This window comes from Delphinapterus leucas, chromosome 8, assembly GCF_059928025.1.
Source record: "Delphinapterus leucas isolate spDelLeu-1000000601 "Yukka" chromosome 8, BTC_Dleu_Yukka2, whole genome shotgun sequence".
Lineage (NCBI taxonomy): Eukaryota > Metazoa > Chordata > Mammalia > Artiodactyla > Monodontidae > Delphinapterus > Delphinapterus leucas.
In genome coordinates this window covers 72,920,921-72,938,107 of record NC_143136.1, presented here as the reverse complement: position 1 = coordinate 72,938,107, position 17,187 = coordinate 72,920,921, and the positions used below count along the sequence as shown (strand labels likewise).

At 38.5% G+C, this 17,187-nt stretch overlaps 1 protein-coding gene across 18 annotated transcripts in view; it reads left to right on the top strand.

Moving 5' to 3' along the window:
* The window catches only part of PKP4 (plakophilin 4), a 251,064-nt gene that overhangs the window by 118,084 nt on the left and 115,793 nt on the right, over positions 1-17,187 (top strand). The gene's annotated exons all lie outside the window — the stretch shown is intronic.

The following is a 17,187-nucleotide window of genomic DNA, read 5'->3' as shown; positions in this document are numbered from 1 at the left end:
AGATGTTAAAGTGACTTTTCAGCATCATTTAGCTAGTAAGTGACAGAGCCTAGAATCAGATCCAGGTTGGAGTGCAAGTCTTAGAATCCTTCCATCTTTGTTGTAATCTACCTCTAAGCACATGCTTCTAAAGAGACTTACAAGTTTTTAAGCTCTAGGACCTGGGTAAGCAAAACTCCGGCTCACAGTCCAAATCTGGCCCCTGCCTGTTTTTTTGTAGCCTGCAAGCTAAATGTTTTTTGTTTTTTTACCTTTTTTAATGGTTTAAAAATAATTAGAAGAAGGTGATTTCATGACACCTGAAAATTAGACAGATTTCAAATTTCAGTGTTCATAAACAAAATCTTATAAGTTTGCTTAAATTTGAGACAAAATTTTGGATTTTTAAAAATATATAGAAGCAATCCAGGTATTATCCACTGATGGATGAATATATAAACAATTGTGGTATATACAAACAATGGAACATTATTCAGCCTTAAAAAGGAAGGAAATTCAGACACAAGCTACATACAGCATTGATGAAGCTTGACAACATTATGCTAAGTGACAAAAGCCAGTCACCAATGACAAATATTGTATGATCCCACTTATACAAGCTACCTAGAAGAGTTAGATTCATAGAGACAGAAAATAAAATGGTGGTTGCCACAGGCTGAGTGGAGGGAGGAATTTGGAATTATTGAGTATGGTGTTTCAGTTTAGGAAGATGAAAAAGTTCCGGAGATGGATGGTGGTGGTGGTTCCATGACAGTGTGAATGTACTTAATGCCACTAAGTTGTACACTTAAAAATTGTTTAAATGGTAAATTTTGTGTTATGTATATTTTACCCTAACATGATTTAAAATTGAAAGTTAAGTGTAGGGTCCTCTTCCAGAATTTATTTCCAAAAGGTATGTTGATACATAGAATTTGTAAGAAAGATTATGTGGATTTGATTTTTATGGTTACACTGAGCATAAGTTGTTCCTTCCTTCCCTACTTGTTAGAAGTTTTTGGAAAAAAATTCATTAAAACTGTAGAACTAGCTGAGAAGCACCTTTCTAAAGATACCAATTCTTTATTAAAGAGTTTTAAGAGAAATATATACATAGAATTCATTATTAATCAGTTCATTATACAACATTTATTTTCATGTAAAGTATTTATTACTGCTATCATGTATTTCATGCCCTTTATGAAAACTAATTCTTAAAACATGCTCTTTTTAAACAGGTCAGAATTGGAGCCTTTAACTAGTAGTAAATATTAGGTTCTTAGTGTGGTTTTAAATGAAAAAACCATTCTTATTCTATTGTATTTGTAAAAACTAGTAACAAATGAATACCCAAGTTTAAAAAAATTAAATATTCACCTATAAAGTATGAAATAAAAAGTAAACTACCCTACAAACGTCCAGTCCATTTTCCCAATGGTTAAAACTTTACCTGGTTAAGTTTCTTGAGTATACATCAAGAAAAAAAGGTTTTCTGCTTACTCCAGCATCTGTCTTTTTTAGAAAAACAACTGCATAGCTTTATTTTCCTGGGTAATCTTTCTTATAGATTATTCCACACCAGCACATGTGGGTTTAGTTCAGCCTTTTCTAGCAATTGCATGGAGTCCCATCTTATAGAAGTATGTAATATATATATATATTTATTTATTTATTTATTTATTTTTTTTTTTTTTTAGTATGTAATATATTTAACCAGTCCCTCGTTTGTGGATGTTAGCTTGTTTCCAGTTTTATTTGATTGGTTGGTTTTGTGTACCTTTCCAAGTATATCCAAAGTCTCAGCATTAGAACTGATGGGCCAGGGCTTCCCTGGTGGCACAGTGGTTAAGAATCCGCCTGCCAATGCAGGGAACACGGGTTCGAGCCCTGGTCCGGGAAGATGCCGCGGAGCAGCTAAGCCCGTGTGCCACAATTACTGAGCCTGTGCTCTAGAGCTGGCGAGCCACAACTACTGAGCCGGCATGCCACAACTACTGAAGCCCACGCACCTAGAGCCCATGCTGTGCAACAAGAGAAGCCCGCGCACTGCAACGAAGAGTAGCCCCCACTCTCCACAACTAGAGAAAGCCCGTGCACAGCAACAAAGACCCAACGCAGCCAAAAATTTAAAACTTAAAAAAAAAACCAACACTGAATGATAAAATTAAAAAAAAAAACTGATGGATCAATAGGTCGGTACACTTTTTTTTTCTTTAGATATTATTAAATTGCCCCCACAAGAGTTTGCATCAATATACATCCCCACAGCACCTTTTCTCCATGCCCTTACCAGTGCCAAGAACTTGTAAATCTAAGTGCTATTGCTCATTGTTTGAATGGGTCATTAGAATACTATTGAATACTTCAAAGTACTTTAATAACTTCAAAAAGGTGAAAACATCTATCCTCCTCTCAATCAGAATACCATTTTCCAGGAATTAGATTGTTTCCTAAGCAGGATCTGTCCTGGTACTATTTAAACAGAATTTTTTAGCCCTTTTATTCTTTTCTTCTTAGTGTTGGGGGTTAGATTTTAATTAAGGAATTCATATGCTAGCTACAAGTGAAACAATGCAAAGAAGATAATAAAAGAAGATTAAATAAATAAATGAAAGAAGATAAATGTAAATAATATCTTGACCCCTTTTTCATTCCCACCCTCCCGAGGTAACCAGTCTTCCTGATCTGCTATATTCCTATCATAGTTTCCTCCATGCTCAAACTAACACATATGGAGGTTTTTAATTTTATTATTTTGCTGTGTTTTACTCAGCTGTTCAACTGGCTTTTTCACTTAATTGCATGTAATGGTCTTTCTGAGGCAACAGATACAGGTCCAGCTCATTCTTTTTAACAACCACATATATAGTAGTTATTACATGTAGTGTGGAGATTCCATAGTTTGTTAAAATATTGCCATATAGATGGATTCTTAAATTGTTTCTAACAATGCTACAATTAATATTTTATGTATACAGTTGACTTTATTTCTACAGAGTATATATCCAAAAGTGGAGTTGCAAGCTCATGGGGAATATATATTTTTAATTTTAAAAGAGGTTACCAGATTATAATAGCAAATCACGCTAACATGAACAATATGTGTCTGTGCTCTTTTCTCCAAGTGTTCCTCCCCAGCCCTGGATGGGACACTTTGAAAATATTTGCCAATATGATGAAAACCAGCATCTTGTTACTTGATTTTCTTTCTCCTTATGAATGAAATTGAACATTTTTTCTGATATTTTAATTAGCATTTACATTTCATCTTAGATGGATTGCTTGTTGATTCTCTTCCTATTTTTACTATGTGTAAATTTGTTTATATGAGATTTTAAATGTGTGTTATATGTTAGGTGTTAAAAATGTTTCTCTCTTGCTCTCTTTTTTTGGGCATTTGACTTTGCATGAGCTTTTGGAGTATGAAGTTTTATTTTTATGAAGTTAAATATGCTTATTTTATCCCTTACGATTTGGCAGTTTCTTGTCTTCTTTAAGGAGGTCTCTATCATCCCAAGTTTATAAAAATATTCTCCTAACCCTTCTACACTGTTGGTGGGAATGTAAGTTGGTACAGCCATTATGGAAAACTGTATGGAGGTTCCTCAGAAAACTAAAAATAGAATTACCATATGATCCAGCAAGCAATCCCACTCCTGGGCCTAAATCCAGACAAAACTCTAATTCAAAAAGATACATGCACCCCTATGTTCATAGCAGCACTGTTCACAATAGCCAAGACATGGAAACAACCTAAATGTCCATCAACAGATGAACGGACAAAGAAGATGTGGTACATATATACAATGGAATACTACTCAGCTGTAAATAAGAATGAAATAATGCCATTTGCAGCAACATGCGTGCAACTAGAGATTATCGTACTAAGTGAAGTAAGTCAGAAAGAGAAAGACAAATACCATATGATATCACTTATATGTGGAATCTAAAATATGACATAAATGAACCTATCTATGAAACAGACTCACGGACATAGAGAACTGACTTGTGGTTTCCAAGGGAGAGGATGGATTGGGAGTTTGGGGTTAGTAGATGCAAACTATTACATTTAGGATGGATAAACAAGAAGGTCCTACTGTATAGCATGGAGAACTATATTCAGTATCCTCTGATAAACCGTAATGGAAAAGAATATTTTTAAAAAGAATATATATATATGTATAACTGAATCACTTTGCTGTACAACAGAAATTATCACAACATTGTAAATCAACTATACTTCAGTTTTTAAAAAAAAAAGATACTGAAAAAAAATATTCTCTTAGGTCATCTTTTATATAGTGGGTTTTTTCCCCTACATTTGTTATAGAACGTGTGTGTGTGTGTGTGTGTGTGTGTGTGTGTGTGTGTGTGTGTGGTTTGAGGTGGTAATCTAGCTTTGTTTTCCCTAATTATACCAGCAGTTCTTTTCCCATTGAATGAAATTCTACCTTTGTCGTAATTACTAAGTCCCCATATATACCAGCATCTGGCTCTTTAATTCTTATTACGTTCCAGGGCTTTATTTGACTTGGGAAAAAATGTTTTGAAGCAATAAAGTCAATACAGTTCTAAATATAACCTTCAGGAATAGAAAATGAGACAACCTTATTTTTTTCAGCTTCCTGTAACAGAAAGAGCAAGAATTTAGAGTTCCATTTCCAGCGCTCCACTTCCTAATTATGTGACCTTGAGCAAGTCATTTATTTATTTTGCCTCTCCCAGGCTATGATTGCTCAACTCAATAGTGGCCTGCACTTTTGTAAGGATTAGAGAAAAAAATATGTAGAGTGCCTGACCCACAGTTGGCCTTCATTCGGTGGTACCTAGTATTACCACTAGTGTTAGGACTTAACAAAAAATAAGAAAGTAAGACATTTGATATCAAGTTATGTCTGCTCCAAACATAAGCAGATGTGTCACTTCGTGAGTATATATCATGTGCAAGAGAAAAAGAATTCTAAATATGGTAATTTAAAGATTCTTTCAGGCAAGTAAATTAGTGTGAACAATAAAAATAATGTAATGAAGTCTGACACCTTTTTCTAAGAACTTTTTTCTTTTTCTTTGTTTTCTACTGAGAGCCATACAGACCTAACACAAGTAAAAAGTAACCTTATTTGTCCACTTTTTTTTTTTTAACATCTTTATTGGAGTATAATTGCTTTACAATGGTGTGTTAGTTTCTGCTTTATAACAAAGTGAATCAGTTATACATATACATATGTTCCCATATCTCTTCCCTCTTGCGTCTCCCTCCCTCCCTCCCACCCTCCCTATCCCATCCCTCTAGGTGGTCACAAAGCACCGTAACTTGTCCACTTTTTTAGCTAAGTAAGGAAAATACAGCTATTGGGAACAACAAATTTTAAAATTAAAACAAATTTTAATTGCTTTTCTGTTTAGCTCACCTGTAGAAGAGCTGGATGTTAGGGGAGAAAGCAGGAGAGTCAGAGAAAAACAGAGGACACTGAGTATGGAAACACTTGTGGACCTGAAAATAAGGATGGTCATGTGTCTAGATGCAGACACATTGACGTGCCCCAGTTCTGTCCTAAGGCTTTAATGTTTCCTGTAGGTTAGAGATGTCCTGTGGTTATCAATAATACATTGATTTTTCTTAACCTTATTTCTCAAGAACCCCAGGACAATTTCTGGAGGTTTAGAAACAAATGATGTTAGTGAGGCCGTACAGGTAAAATGTAAAAATCGAAAAGTTAAAAAGGAAAAACAATTGAATACCACTTATACCTCTTGGGCTGGGTAACAAGACTTCTCAGGGAACCATTTAACTGACTAAGGGCACAGCTCATAAATGTATATTCTTATTCTAGTTACCTCCTCGCTTCCCCACACTTTAGTCTTAAAATATCTGCGAAGCAGAAAGAACAGCTGTAGAAGTAAGCCTAGTAATTTAAAAAGTATAATCGTAAGACAAGCGCTACCTGCACTAGACAGTATTTGTTTTCTTTCCCCATTACACTTCATTAACCAAACCTTAAATTAATCATTTTGAAAATTAGCCTCTTATTCCCTAGCACTATTTATTAGACCTACTGAAGAAAGGAAGATTCAATTTTGCCTTGTTTTTGTTTCTCTTATCCTTTTCATATTCTTTGTTGTGTTTGCAACAACTAGTCCACAGAGAGGAAGTGGGAGGTTGGTCATTTATTCCTCTCACTTTTCCATTTCAGCAAATAATGATTTATATGCGTTATTGTCATCTGCACAGTCAATTAGCTCTCAAATAAACATCTAACATTAGGTGGTATGTATCGCTGGTCTTACTAATTTTGAAATATTTAGGTACTGGAAAACCAGATAAATTATTAATGTTAAGTCATTATTATTTTTCATAATTTCTTAATGAATTTTTAAAAAATGTCTAATCGGGCTGCCCTGGTGGTGCAGTGGTTGAGAGTCCGCCTGCCGATGCAGGGGACATGGGTTCGTGCCCCGGTCCGGGAAGATCCCACGTGCCGCGGAGCGGCTGGGCCCGTGAGCCATGGCCGCTGGGCCTGCGCGTCCAGAGCCTGTGCTCCGCAACGGGAGAGGCCACAACACTGAGAGGCCCGCGTATCGCAAAAAAAAAAAAAAAAAAAGACTAATCAGATATTCAAGACATTACATTTTAAGGGAAATCTCCTTTGTGTTTTTGACGTTAATTCTACCAAATACCTACCTTGTTGGAAAATGACAGCAGGAGTTGTCGCTGACAACTGACACTGACACTGATACCAGGCATCCATTTTTCATGTTGTAGCTCTTTTATTGAATATTTGTTTGACTACTAGTAAGCATAAATTAGTAAAACCTCAACTAACAGAAGACTTATCTAGCATTTATATTTACACACACATATATTCATACACACACACATTCTACTTTTAGGAGAGAAGGTAAATGGAAATAAAAGAAGGCATTTCTAGTTAAATAATTTAAAGTGTCTTTGGACTGGTGGACAGGTTTTCAAAAATGTCATGCCAAGGCTGGGAAACTCCTGATTTTCTGAGAGGCAGGGTATGACGCCTGAGAGATCAGGGAATTGGCAGATGGAAACAGGTATAATAAGCAAGTGAGGGGAGGGGAAGCAGTGGCATGGAGTAAGTCATAGGAACAGCATTAAGCTACTGTGCCACTGAAATGATGCATGTTATTTTTTTTAAAAAAAGAACCTATTGGGCTTCCCTGGTGGCGCAGTGGTTGAGAGTCCGCCTGCCGATGCAGGGGACACGGGTTCGTGCCCCGGTCCGGGAAGATTCCACACGGAGCCATGGCCGCTGAGCCTGCACGTCCAGAGCCTGTGCTCCGCAACGGGAGAAGCCACAACAGTGAGAGGCCCGCGTACTGCAGAAAAAAAGAACCTATTTGCCCGTGTCACCATGAATAATATGAAATCCCTGATAGAGCTGATTTATTTTTTATTATTTTTTTAAATTTATTTATTTATTTATTTATTTTTGGTTGCATTGGGTCTTCGTTGCTGCGTGCGGGCTTTCTCTGGTTGTGGCGAGCGGAGGGCTACTCTTCGTTGCAGTGCGCAGGCTTCTCATTGTGGTGGCTTCTCTTGTTGCGGAGCACGGGCAGAGCTGATTTATTGAAAGAGCAGTCAACAAAATTTCGGGAAACACAGGTTCTAGTTACAGCTCTGCCTTCATATCTCTCTGTGACTTTAAAGGTAGAAAATCCTTTTGTACCACTGATTTTTCTAATTTCCCTTACCTACGTTGTAAGCGTGTGATTATTATTACATTTGAAATGCTTTAAGAGCCTCATAAAGGACCAACCATAATATATTATGCCTGTCATTATATAAAATTACTTAGGAATCAATCAATTTAAAAATTTATGTGATCGATTATAACATACTAAATAAAGTGTACTGTGTAAAATTCACCCAGAATGAATTAGCAGGATTTTCTTGTCTTGGTCTTGTAAGAAGCTAGATGGATGAAATACAGATTTCACTGTTCTTTAAGGAGAATTCAGTTTAGTAAATGGAGCACATGTAATGGCTAAGTGCTTTACCCAAGGGCTGGATAAAGGACTCTAGGCACACGCGAGGGTGATATTTCAGGTGGATGGAGCAAGGTGAGAAAAAGCTCTGAGTGGTAAGTATAGGAAATTATGAATAGTTCTGTCCAGGTGCGTGAAGGGGAGTGGCAGGAGACTGAAAAAAAGGTATTTGGGGCAGACTGCCGAGGGTCTTAAAATAAGGCTGTGGTAACCGTACTACGGGTTGGGTGTGAAGGGCATGGTGTGCAGTGGTTAACACCATGGGGTTAGGAGTCAGACTGATGTGATTCAAATCTTGGTTTTGAATGACTTCAGTCAAGTCAGCCCTCTGTGAATGAGGGTAACCTTCATTCACTACCTTGCAGTCTGACTAAGAAGTTAACGACGTAATGCATGTTAAAGCTTAGCAGAGAGCCTGGAGTCCAGGAAACACTCAGGAGAGGATAGAGATTATTGATGAGTAGTAGTATGCCCTCAACAGATTTATCTGGGAGAAATGTGAAAAGCAGAGTCAAGGCCCCTCGCCACCATGGTGGGGAGAAGACTTAGTGCAGGGTTATTACAATAGTCTAAAGTTAATGTGAGTCCGAATTAGGGTAGTAGCGGTGGGAATGGCAAGGAAGGGAATGGATTCAATAGTGGTAGAGAAGTTGAGTGACAGGATTTGGGAAACCATTTAACGTGTGAGAAATGGGGAATAAGAGAAAGGGGAAAATGATGCAAAGATGAAAACACTTGCATTTTGAGTCTGAGTAAAAGGGGAATGGTGGTTCCATTTGGTTAGTGATTCTGGAACTTTTGTGTGCATGAGAGTCTCCTGGAGGTCCTGTTCAAGTACCAGTGGCTGGACCTGACCCCTTCTGGTTCAAAGAAGTTTCCAGGTGATACTGAGGCTGCTGGTTCAGGGCCCGTACTTCGAGGACCACTGCAGTGGAGAAATAGAAAACACAGGAGGCAGGGGGTGGTATGGCTAGATGTGAGCCATGGCTCATCCTTCAAGTAGAGATGCTTAGTTCACTACCATTGAAAACATCAGTTTGAATCTGATTAGAGATAGTGGATTTGGACATCACCGATGTACACAGGCCCATGCAATGGTCAGAGATTGCCAGGTAAGAGATTAAAGAGCCAGTGAGCTACTGGTGGGTAGACAAGTTTTTATAAAGCCATCGGTGATGCTGTAGGAAAGGCTTGAGCTTTTACCCGTTTGACTCAGCCTTCTCTGTATGTGGCTCTAAGCAAAGCTTTCATTAGTGTGTTTTAATGTAAACCTCTCTTCATTTCGATTTCCTAATAAAGGAGCTTTGGTGACAGTTACAGATAAGAGCCTGAGGTTTAGAATATAGATTGAGAGCATCTGGTAAGCTTTGCCATTCTCTCTGCTTCATTAAAACTGAAGGATAGATATCAAAGCTAAAACCTGGTATAATCCTGTGTGGTTTGATAGTAGGATAAAACAATAAAGATCTGAATGTTGATCATCTCCTATTTGAATGTCAACTAGTATAACAAAAAATCAGATTGGTGGTTGTGTCTCGTGTTTTTCTGTTATCTTAAAGAAGATCTAAATGTAAAAAGCTGTGGGCATAGATTAGAGCAACTAATCCAGCAGTAGCGTCCTAACGATCATTCCCTCCCTGTCTTCAGAGTGGTGTGAGGTCAGGAGTTTCCATTTGAAGGTTAACCCTTTGTGGTGACCAGCCCTTTGTAAATATTCAGCCTTGACCAAAGTAATTAAAATTTTGTTTTCCAACATGTAAGGTATATTTTTAATGTAGAATACAGGATAGTACCCCTTAGTTCAACCATCCCAAAATACAATAAAAATGAGCTGAATTCTTATTTTATTTATTTATTTATTTTGGCTTGTGGGATCTTAGTTCCCCAACAGGGGATTGAACCCACGCCCTCAGCAGTGAGAGCTCAGAGTCCTAACCACTGGACCACCAGGGGAATTCCCTGAGCTGAATTTTTACTGTTGACTAAGTTGTGTTCTGCAAGACAATATTGTTTCTTGAGATGTTAATAGTTATTACTTGAAAAGAAAAGGTGTGGTTAGTTTCAATAAATCAAAGAATGGCCAGGTTATGCAAAGGTAAGCTGATATCCTACTGGTGAACGTCTGAAAACTTTTAATATGCTAGTGTCACTGTGAACCTCCAAGCTTTGGAATCTTCTGGGCAACATTTTTCAAACCTGCTTGAAGGTTTAGACCCCTATGGGACAGTGGGACACTGGTATCTGAGAACAGTTTGATTGAGAAAGGTAATATTTCTTCTTAACAAAAGGATCTGGTCAGTACAGAGGGGTTAAACATCATATACTTAGCATTTTTATAATTAATTTTATATGGTTTTTAGTGACTACCAAGTAGACTTAATAAAGACTTGTCAATTATTAGGTAAACTGTGATAGAAGGTCAGGACATTTGATCACCTCTGCACTAGTGGATGGTTATTAAGGTTGAGAGTTCAGGGACCCTTTCAAAATATGACTGCTTTGGTTTTGGTATCAGCCTAGATTTGGGAATGGAATCTGGGATGCTTTGAGGATTTCTTACTAGCTCTTAAATATTCATTTTTAAAGTAGTTCTCTAGGCCTGACTCAAGAGCATCAAATATATGATCATGACCGTAATTTACTCATCTTTTTAACATGCAAAATAGAAAAAAATGCTATAGTATATCCTGATATAGGACATATACTGTGAAGTTCTCTGCACCTTAAAAATCTAACATTATTATTCAGTGATGATTGATCTTTTAGTGATATAAAACTCTTTCACCATACTAAATTAGAAAGGTAAATTATTTATTATTGGAAGATTTTTAAGCAACAGTGATTGAAGTAAAAATTATTTCTTACTTAAGCACTGATTGTATCAAATAATGACCTTGTCAGTTTACTTCTTTCAGTCTAACCAGTACTCAGTACTTTCCTGCTGAGATGTATAGACATGGAAAGGTATGTTGACGCCTGGTGTGTTGTACATGTACTGTGATGTGAATGGGTTTTTAATACACAGATGAACATCTTTAAAAATTACGTATTTTAAGTTATATTAAGAAAATTATATAGAAGCATTAGAAACCAGGATTTCAGTGATTTAATGCTAGAATGATACTGTCTTGTCTTAAAAAGGAGTCAATTTGAAGAGAAATATTTACTAAAAGGTAGTATAGGTCAAATGGGAAGGAAACAGAGATTGAGGAGTCCTGAGTCCTGAGAAGATGTTTTCTGATGAGAAGATTTAAGCGTTAAACTGAGAGGAAACACTGACGATTCGGGAAAGAGAAGCAAGATCCTGGAAGAGGCAAGAGGGCATGGGGAGTCTGGCCTTAGACAGGAAGGGGACACTCCTCTACCAAGCCTGGAAGAGGACTGAGGATTAACATAAATGTGGGACAGGAAGTTGAGGGTGTCATCGCTAATGGCCTGTTAGGAATGCCTACTGCTCTTTCTTAATTGTCATCATCATAGTGGTAGTCACTATTGTAGCCACTCCTGAATTAGTGAATCAGTTAGAACAACCTGAAGTAAATAGATGCTAGTGATTCAAGTGGGCAACTGTAGTTGGATGGCATGACCCCCAGTGAGCTTTTGCACAAGTTTGGAAGAATTGTTTCTAGCATCTAAGTAAAGAGGGAACACAGCATACTAATGTAAGAATGTAAGTGGACGAGACTTCCCGGGCGGTCCAGTGGTAAAGAATCCACCTTCCAATGCAGGGAACGTGAGTTTGATCCCTGGTCAGTAAATTAAGGTCCCACATGCCACAGGGCAGCTAAGCCCACGTGCCACACCTACTGAGCTCACACGCCTCAACTAGAGAGCCCGCGTGCCGCAAACTACAGAGCCCACGCGCTCTGGAGCCTGCGCGCTACAACTACAGAACCCACGTGCCCTGGAGCCATGTGCCACAACTAGAGAAGAGAAAACCTGCACACCACAACTGGAGAGAAGTCTGGGCACCGCAACAAAGAGACCGTGCCTCAATGAAAGATCCCGCATGCCCCAACGAAGATCCCTCATGCTGCAACTAAGACCCAATGCAGCCCAAAAAATAAATAAATAAATCTTTTTTAAAAAAAGAATGTAAGTGGGAATATAATTACAGATTCTACTGACAGGAGGACAGTGAGGAATATTATATACAACTTCATGCTAATAAGTAGAGGTAGTGAGGAACCAGGGGAAGGCCAGGTTCCTTCTCTGGAGCACCTCAGCTGTGATGTGTGAAGAATGCATAGTCTTCACCAGACAGAGATCAGAAGAAGCAGTATTTTCAGGAAAGAACTACATTTCAATTAAAGTCTGTAGGTGGAGAGTCTTCTTAGTAACCCTGAGATGGAGAATATTCTAAGTAAAAGATGAAGAGTTTATAAACAGAATTTGCAAACTGGAACGAGGCTTCCATAGGGCACAGTTGGAAAGGGTCAGGAGATATGTCACTACTGGCCATCAGTGAGGATTTAATGAAGGTGAGAGGGGCTAGGAGGCCACAAGAGGGTGAAGTATGCCCTGTTTTTAGTGCCAGCACCAGACTCCTTGAAGCTGAGGTCTGGGATGGAGCGCTTCCTGCTTATTGAAGGAGATGGGAGTGGAAGGACCTAATGCTGGAAGCTTCCTGGGCTTCTGGAAGCCAGTGGCAGGAGACATGACTAGGTATGCAGTATTATTTCTGTTTAAAAAAAACACTGAATCACCAGTTTAAGGTCGCATTTAGGACTGAGGTACCTGGAGTTTAGGTAGAGGTTTCACTCTAAATGAACAGCAGGGACAGGTGGGTATGAAGAAGACCCAACTAGAAGTCTCAGAAATGGAAAACGTTGTCATTGGAAAAAAGTGAATAATAGATGAGATAAACCCTTCACAAGGCAAACAGAGAAATAGTGAATTGAAAGAAATACTGAGAAATTCTCAGAGAAGTTAAGAGAAAATATGAAAAAGCTGTGGAGACTCCCATTTCTGGCATATTCAATACCCTAACCGGTCTCCCCACTGAAAGAAACTGAATACGTATACTGAATAAAGTATTTAAATTGTCTTTTTTAAAAGCAAGGCTGAGCTGCCAAGGAAGTAAAGTACTCACAGAAACAAAAACCAAAACGAAAGTGAGACTCCTAAGCTAAGTAAGCGGTAAACCTGGCTTCCACCTTGAAAGTATGTGTCAAACCTAGGTGATCTTGAGCATACCATTAGATGTCAAATGCCATGTGCCCTTTGAGGGCTGCCCAAGATGGGGAGTCTAATGGGATATCCCTTGCCCAAACATAAAACTTTACAGAGCTACAGCATTAGTACAAGGGTGTTGAGAAACCTGTCCCCCAGAAGAGGACAAGCTTGGGTGCTGGTAGTAGGGAGAAAGTATCCCCTTGAGAGTTTATGATACCTGTGAGAGAGGGTACCTAAATGGCCAATAAGCATATGAAAAGATGTTGGTTAGCAAGGAAATACAAAATAAAATAAATGCAAGGTAGCATCCCATGCCTATCAGATTACAAAGAAAGAAAGGAAGGGAGGGAGGGAGAGAAGGAAGGAAAGAGGGAGGGAGGGAGGGAGGGAAGGAGGGGAGGGAGGGAGGGAGGAAGGAAGGAGGGAAGGAAGGAAGGAAGGAGGGAAGGAAGGAAGGAAGGAAATTTAAGCCCCAAAATGCATATCGGTATCAGTGAAAATGTACAGAAACTGGAGCTCTCATACACTGCTGACTGGAATGTAAATTGGTACAACTACTTCGGAAGGTAATTTGATAATCGTTATCAAGTAAACTTGAAGATATGCGTAGCCTTCACCCCAGCGATTCCACGCCTGTGTCTCTGCTGGAGAGGTCGGTCTGGCACGTGTGCGCAGGATGATTTATACAGTGACGCTTATTTTGCAGTGCGCTTATAATTGCACAAAATTGGAAGCACCCCAAGGGTTCATCATTATAAGAACATATAAATATATTGTGCTGTAGTTGTACAATAGAATACTGTTGAGCAATGGAAATAAATGAACTAGATCTATGTGTACTGATACTGATAAATCTCAAAATCATAATAAAACCAATCTGCAGAGCACTGGGTGTATTATACCATTGATATAAAGTGTATGAATGTGCAAAACAATACTATATATTATCTATGGATCTGTATATATGGAGTAGTAAGAATATAAAATATTCATGTGAATATTAAACACCAAATTCAAGATAATGGTTTCTTCTGGAGAGGGAAGAAGAGAGGGAAATAAGATCCAGGAAGAAGAAACCAGGGGATTCCATTGTATCTGTAATATTTTATTTCTCAAAAAACCTGAAGCAAATGTAGCAAAACAGTAGGATTTGCTAGAGCTGGATCAGCTTTGCCAAAGCTCATTGTATTATTGTTTATACTTTTTCAGTACATTTAAAGCATCTCACAGTATTGAAAAATTAGGAGTGAGAGAACACTTCTATCATTATATAAAAGGAATCCAGAAACAGTACTGTCCCAGGCTGGGTTCTCACTGGAGTGGAGTTTTGCATGCAGAATGTTTATTATAGATCAGCACTTGTGGAGGTGAGGGCAAGGAAAAGCAGGCTTGGGCAGGGGAGAGGTCCAAATACCATGCCAAGCAGTCAAGCCCATGGAAAGCTCTGAAGCAAATCTGGACCCAGCTTTTATATTCTCACCTCAATCAGTGGCTGCATGCAACCTGCCCAGAAGGGTACAACTTCCTTGGTCAAGGAGATTCTCTGCATCTGAGGGCCGCCTGAAGGCACTGACCACTGGAGTATTGAGTCCTTCCTTGGGCCTCCTCGGGCCATGCGTTTCTGTCTACCATACAAGATCATGCAAGTGAATCTTTGTTTCCTTCTATTCCCTTGACTCTCAGAGAATATTTATCAATATACTTACTGAGAGAGATGAGGTAAATATAAACAAAAGCTTCCAAACACATGTGAACTGACTCCACTTTTATAGCATGTTAGTAGGCTTGGCTTTCTTTCTAAGCTTGAATATGGTCTTGTTTGACAGAATTTAAGAGGAAATTGTCATGTACTGATCATTGGCAAATGCTTTTAACATTATTTCCTTGCTCTTCTCAAAGGATCCCCCTGTAATTTAGATGCCCAGTTTGGGATGCTGCAGTAAGAATCAGCCTTCACACACTATGTTTAGAGGATAAAATATTAAAATTTAAAATTTATGGATGGTATCACTGCATAATCACCTCAATGAGTGTTATTTTGGAAATCATTAGATGTGTTTTTATATGACTATGTAATACCGTCTTCCTTGTCAGTCAGTCTAAGAAGCCAGTAGAGACAGAATTGTCAAATATTTATATCCTACTCATTCATCTTGGTGCCAGTCACATGTGGGAGTTTTATTTGTATTCTGTGGAAGTAGTATTAATAATTTTATTAAAAAGCATATATATATTTTACTTGTAAATATCCACAGGTGTTAGATAACCTTTATAGATTCCATGCTTTACAGCTTCCTGAGAGTCTGCTTTGGGGGCTTTAATGATGTCATACTTGTGAGAAGTGTGGGCAAATAATGGATAAAATGGTTTTGATAAAAGTAGCCAGTGATGTTCAGTATTATGGGCTCCACAGCCAGGAGGGATACAGTGTAGACTTCACTCAGTTCATATGAGTGTTAAAGGAATTACCCAACTTCTAAAAAAATGTAGCTGCATCTTGGGTACAGAGGCTCTTCTAGCAACTTGACAACTGTAAATGGTTTCTAGCAGTATGTCAGTCAGAGTTTCTAGTTGCAAGAAAAAGAGACTGACATGGCTAATTATGCAGGGGGAAAAAAGTGCTTATTAGGTGGTTATTAGTGAATTCCCACATTTGTTGCCAGGACTAGAGAACAAACCTTGAGACTAAACTCCCAGGAACAGTGTCCAAATCAAGTAAACACTGCCACTGCCGCCAAGTATAAACATAGTTTGTGTGGAGGTCATTTCCATGTTAGAAACTTGACCTTGAGTCCTACTGCAGGGAGTACAGCAAGAAGGTGAAAGAAAGAGAGAAAACGAGCTTCATATTTTCTGATGTCACTGTCTTGGTTTCAGCATCCAAGTCACAGTCTGGCATCTTCTCGGCAGAGCCAAAGTCATCTGTCTCAGCTTCTAAGGGAAGGAATTATGGGTCATTAAGTTCCAACCTGTGCCTTCAGGCAGGAAATTTCCCAACCATTTCCTTGAAAGGATGCTCAAAAGGCCATAGGCAGCTACAAATATGATTTTAAAAATCCACTAAAATGTTTTTTTTTTCTGTGAATGGAAATTTTTTTAATGTTCTCATTTGAAACATGCCTCAATCCTACCCTGGTAACTTTTGGCTATCGCAAAATGAAGAAAACCCTCCAGCCCTCAATCCCTAGTAGCCACTGAACGGAGAACACAAAGGTTATGTGATGGCTTGGGGAATATTTTGAGATGCACAGATGGTCCTTTCCTGGCCCAGCTTGATCCAAGCAGCCAGTCTTCCAGGAAAAGATGTGTATAATAAGACAACTGAGTAAAATAATAGAAAGAATGGAAGCGTATCACAGAAACTATGATGCTGTTTAAGGACAAAGAAAGACTAAGTGTGGAGTAAACATAATACTATTTGTCCTTAAAATCAATGATCTTAGCCTGGTACTGAATGTTGTGCAATTATTATCTATCTGGTCTTTTGTTGCCGAACATTTATCAAAAGCCTGTGGTCTAGGAAGTGTTAAGTAGATGTAGGCAGTGTCCTGCTTACCCATTATGATCCTATTGTACGGCATTATTGGGCCAACTGTTACTCATTCAGGCACTGCCCTGTACGCCCACACCAACTGGGCTCCTTAGAAAAGGACTCTCAATATCAGGAAGCAATAAGGAGTTCACGGACTGTTTCTTAAGAATTATTCTAGGAATAGTTTGTAGAACTTGCGCGGCCAATGCTGTCAAGTAACTGCACATTTGCCTGACTCCGCAGGGAGTTAATACACTTTTCAATTAAATTGTTTTGTATTTTTGTTTGCATGACAAATACACATTGTCATAAATAATATTATGTTGTCAGTAATATTATTATTATAAACAAAACTAAGGTGGTTTTATTTCTGATTAGCTCCCAGACTTAGGGTTCATCTGTCTGGTATTTTGAACCAGGAGTCAGTGTCCAATTAAACCACTTACAGTTCAGCATTTGCTTTGAGTAGACTTGTAAGGAGGTAA